The following is a 5,146-nucleotide window of genomic DNA, read 5'->3' as shown; positions in this document are numbered from 1 at the left end:
CCTGCTGGGAACCCTCCAAACAGCTGCGTTTCACAGTGTGTGCTTTACTGCAGTCCCTCCTCTCCTGAAGAGTTGCCCATTAGGAGCACGAGCTGGTAGATGTAGCTGGTATTTGCAATCCATACACAGAGTAGGAGGCTTTTCTGACTGGTAGGTGTTAGGTATGGTGTGAGAAGTGCTTCAGTGGTGCAAGTGTTGAAGGGATGGAACAAGAGTGGGCATCTGAATTGAAAAACATGGTGGGGTGCCTAACAGAAAGATCCTGTCCTCTTTATCTGAAGAGCAGAGATGTTGAGGGAGGCTTAGATTTGCCACTGAAGGAGGTGAACCTTAAAGTTCAGCATGTGTGGTGCAAAAGCCGTTCTTCTGTGTCAGAGGAAAGTATTCCAGTGCTGCCTGAGGGGTAAAGTCACCTTTATAACATTGCAGCTGCAATTAACATCTTACTAAAAAGAGCTTTGTAGAGGGATTACCTTAATTTTGTCTTGGAGTGATACCCATTTCCAAACAAATTAGAGAAAAACTCAACAGACATAACTCTCCTCTTGCAGTTGTCATCAGCCTGAGTTGCCGTATTTAGAGTGTTGTTTGTATGATCAATGCTCTACTGAGCTGTTAATAGCAAGCACTGAAAGGTTAACAGCTTGTGTTTTTATGGCAAAGCATTAGGGAAGAGCTTTCCTTCAAAAGAAGTGCTTTAGACAAAGTAAAATGAAGTAAAAAGATAGGAAGCGATCTCCTAAATGAAAGCACTTCTGGAGCAAATTGAAATAGCATTAGAAAGCACTTTCATATCTTCCAGAATGATCAAGTACTTTTTTAAGGGGTGGGGTTGTCTTTGGTTATCTGCAAACTGAGAGTTGTATCTTCTATTAAATTGTGTGCAATGTCTAAATTGCAATCCAAAAATCATTCTGCTGTCATTCACCAGAATTGGATGGGTAACTTCTCCTACCCAAGTGCTGTAGTCCTAGTCTACAGGCTGAATTGAATTTGGCAGTCCTGGTTTAAGCTACAAGGCACAACGATTTTGCTTCTCTAAAGCTTCAATGAGGTGCAGTGAACTGGAGTTTGAACAGCCTAAAATGCTGTTAAGTTGACAGCTATTAGTATTTTTTCCTTAATCAACCCAAATCAGTTAATGGCTCATACATCTTAAAATGTATTTGAACACTAACCCTGAAATCAGCCAGTACATCCAGGGTTTGTAGAGCCTTGTTTTGACGCTTTGGTGGATGGAGAATGTCTATGCAAGTTCTTGGTAGCATATCTCATAACTTTTGTCAAAACAGGAGGCTGTAGTCTCAGCTGTGAATCTGTCATTTTTCTAGTTGTATGAGGAGGGAACTAAAGGTTGGAGTCCATAGATAAATGGTATGAGTAAGCAGCTACACCCCTCTGGTTTGATAACTGTTAATGAAACACCTTTGGCAAACTTAATGAGGCAGTGGTGGTAAGGATAGTAAGGATGTAGACTGTCAGTGTCTCTCTCCCACCCTGATCCATATCAAGTCATGTTCAGATCACACAGGGCAATTCAGGAAGAGCATACTTGGAGCAGACTTGACACTTCCACGGTCCCTGCAACATGGATGCAGTGTAGCACAGCAGCAGTTAACGGCACCTATTCTGGGGAGAACAAGCTAGGATACATCTCTACAAGATGATATCTTGGAAACTATTTTGAAGCTGTAGTATGGATGTCTTAATGGAACACAGGAATCTCTAGCCGCTGGTGCATTTAGACCTGCTTGCTGACTTTAATGTGTCAGTAACTTGTGACTGAGGACGTTATCTTTGGCTGGAGGATTTGCTGAATCTGGCAGCTAAGACCTCTGTAGCAACCTGCAGGTCAGAGCTCAGCCAAAGAGTTCAGGCAATTGGAAGCCCTGAGAGTGAGCCCTGAGGTTGAGAGGGGTCGGATTTTACAACTGGTGAAAGTGAGTGGGGAGTATTTCAGTTTTAATAGTTGAATATTTAGTGATGCCTCATGAAGGTGAATCAAGCTGCCAGCCCTAAGCCAGAAAGTCTGTAGTAAATTCTGCTAATGATGGTCCAGACTTCATGACTTTCCCTGAAAACCTTTAAAAATGAAACTCATATATGACCCTGTCACAGATGGAGATGCACTTCACTTGTAATAGAGAAGTAGGAGTATGTTTACTGACGTAAAGCAGTGATTTAACAAAGCTGATAGGAAATGTAACAGTGGTTGAACGTGATTCAGTGCTGAGGTACACTTAATTGTTTACTGCTTAGTGGACAGGGTCAGATAAAGCTGGATCCAGATGTAGTCCCAGACCTGGTCAATAGTTTCTGTCTAAAGGATTATATGTGCACAGTCAATCCTTTATATCCGTTAGCTAAGATTTCAAAGCTTAGCATAGTATTAGTGACTTACCAAGGACCTGTGGCAAGGAATCTCTCAGCCTTGAGGAGTAACTTTGAGAGGTGTCCCTGCTTAAGGGGAGATCCTGGCATGCAGCCTGCTGCTGTGCAGGAGAGCTCCGCAGGACCTGCGCTGTTCACTAGTTATGAAGTGAGGTGATTGACTTACATTTGCATAGCAGCGTGTTTCAGCTGGCACATGCTCAACTGGCCCTCAGCTGTTGAGCAAGATTTATGGCCCTTAGGTATTGTGTTGGTATCTGTCTCCCCAAAGTCCAGCGTAACCCTGATGAAGCCATGATGACCACCTGACTATTGCTTAAGCAGGAGGGGGGACTTGGACGGAAGTTGAGCTGAGTACTGCTGGTTCTGACTGCTCATGGGGTTTGATCTCGTCCTGATGTTGCAGGACTGAAGCTGTCCTTAATGTGTCTGCAGTGCTGCTCGGTATCACGATTGGCATTTCTCTTCACAGACCCCAGTGATACTTTCCAGTTCTGTTCTTCAATGCAGAGTAAGCACCAAGCCATCAAAGAAAGCAAACTGCATATTAGCATGAGCAGTATTAGCCGGGTACAGCCGCAGGTGCTACATACAGCTCTTCTTTCATTACAGCCTCACTGGATGATCTACTTTCTGGGGTGTCTGGATATAGGGACAGTAAACTTCCTCTGCAGCTCTCAACAGCATGTCCTCTTTATCTTGGTGACCTAGTTATTAGAGCCTGTGCTTGAAAGGTGGGTGATTATCACGTGTTCCTCGTTAGCTTGAGGAATACCCAAAGGCAGGAGCAAGTGCAGAGTGCTGCTCTCTACCTTTGGCCAATAGCTAAAGGGGGTGGCCATCAGATAGCACCTAGGGTTGGACCTGGGAGGCTCTCCTGTCTACAGAGCCCATCCTGGGCTGGGTTTTCATTACTTCAGACAGTCTGTGCTACTCCACCTTCCTCTGGCCAAACCTCCAGAACAGCCATGAAAAGTCAAATAGAAAACAATCTCGGAGGCCACGCTGCTTCTTTCTGCCCAAGTTGGCCTTGGATTCTGGCCAAAATACATAAAATGCTTGCATTGTGCTCTGTTTTCTATTTTGCTTTTGCACACTGAACATTATGATGGTGGTGGTTTTAATATAGAAGATAAGCATATTCTAGGAATAGGCTCAGTCATCTTCAAAATCTCAGTGCTGACACAGTTTGTAGTCAGTGGAGGACATGTCAGATGCTCAAGATTTATGAGAACTCTGCAATTTGTTTCCAAAAGTAGGAAATAAATCTTGAATCTTGGAAAAAAAATTAACTACTCTTCCGAAAGAAGGATTGAATTAACTATGTGAAAATGCTTGAGCCCTGCCATTTCTGTGTGCACAGCTAACACTTTGCTGCAAATTGAGGCGATCTTGATCTTGGCTTGTGGACGGGAGATGTGGGAGAACTGTGCTCCTTACACAAGAATTTGCATCAAATTGATTTGCCCAACGTTTGGAAACTCCTTGTTGGGGGTTTTGGCATCAGAAACTATTGATGAGACTCAGCATTGAGCAGCAGAGAAGTAAACTGAGGGGACTTAGGAAAATGTGGATGTGTATGTCTGGATCTAGTGGGGAGGAACTTGCAGCAGTGCACGATATCCTAGAAATAAATGCACAGAAATGGCAGTGTGGCTGTATCCTGACATCATTAAGGACTCCACTTAATCAAATACATATTTTTTAAGCGAGGCTCTTATCCACAGTGTTGCTGTTATCTAGGAAATGGTGACTGGCAGGAGGGGGACACTGTTGGGTGGATGAAGGGCCGGCTTCAAGGGAGGTTTACAGTGTGAGAGATTGTTCCCAAAGGCCATGGATAACTGGATTAAAGAGGTGATAATGGGTGCTTGATCTTTCTTAAGCTTGCAAAGTGGCTTTGATTTGATTGTAGGTTATTTTAAGCCAATTTCCCACTAACAATGTTTCTTGCTAAAACAGTCCTTGCTTTCTAGAGCAGGTCTTTAAAAAGAAAATAGAGGAAAAGCGGGGGAAGGAAGAGGAAAGATAGGCTGAAATTCTATGTTCCTTTGTAATTGGAAATGCATGGTGTCCTTCAGAGCATCCCTTTCCAGCTGTTGGGAGATCAGAGCTGAATTTCATTTTCGACACTGTCATGTTGAGCTGTTGGCTCTCCGGGGGTGTGTGTGTTAATCCCACTGTTGGAGGAGGGTCTCCTGCTGCTTGGCCTTACAGTGGTCCCTGGGGAAACTGTACTTGGAAACGGGACCTCACAGAAGCCCATTGTGGTTCTGCAAGCTCTCTTGCTCATCTCTTTGTAAAAGGCTGCCAGGCGCTGGGTTTGTTTCTGTTCTTATTTCTTTTTGAGGCAGAACTCTCAGTTTTCTTTAATGGTTTGTTTTGTCTCTGTGCAGATGAAGGTCAGGGCTTGAATCTTCATGCATTTATTATTAATAGTGTGCACTGAAAACATTAGAGGAATGACTAATGGCATGGTGTGTACTGCAGCAATACTGTTTTCTAAGGCTGTTTATCAGGCTTAGAATAAGGGACGCACAGCATAGCTAGGGAAGCTAAGCTCCATGCTGAGCTGTTACTAGGATAAAACCATCACAACTCCAGAAAGCTGCAAAGCAATAGCAACCTTGCAACAGCTATATACTAATTCTAATTATTATTTTAGGACTTAAAACCACTGAGGTATAACTGATGAATTCCAATAATAAAAGCTAAATTTGGGGATAGGGATATGACCTTCCTGAATCAAATTGCT

This window comes from Nestor notabilis, unplaced genomic scaffold (assembly GCF_000696875.1).
Source record: "Nestor notabilis isolate BGI_N333 unplaced genomic scaffold, ASM69687v1 scaffold25331, whole genome shotgun sequence".
Classification (NCBI taxonomy): Eukaryota; Metazoa; Chordata; class Aves; order Psittaciformes; family Psittacidae; genus Nestor; species Nestor notabilis.
The sequence above is the reverse complement of the archived record's forward strand: the minus strand, read 5'-3'. Positions refer to the sequence as shown.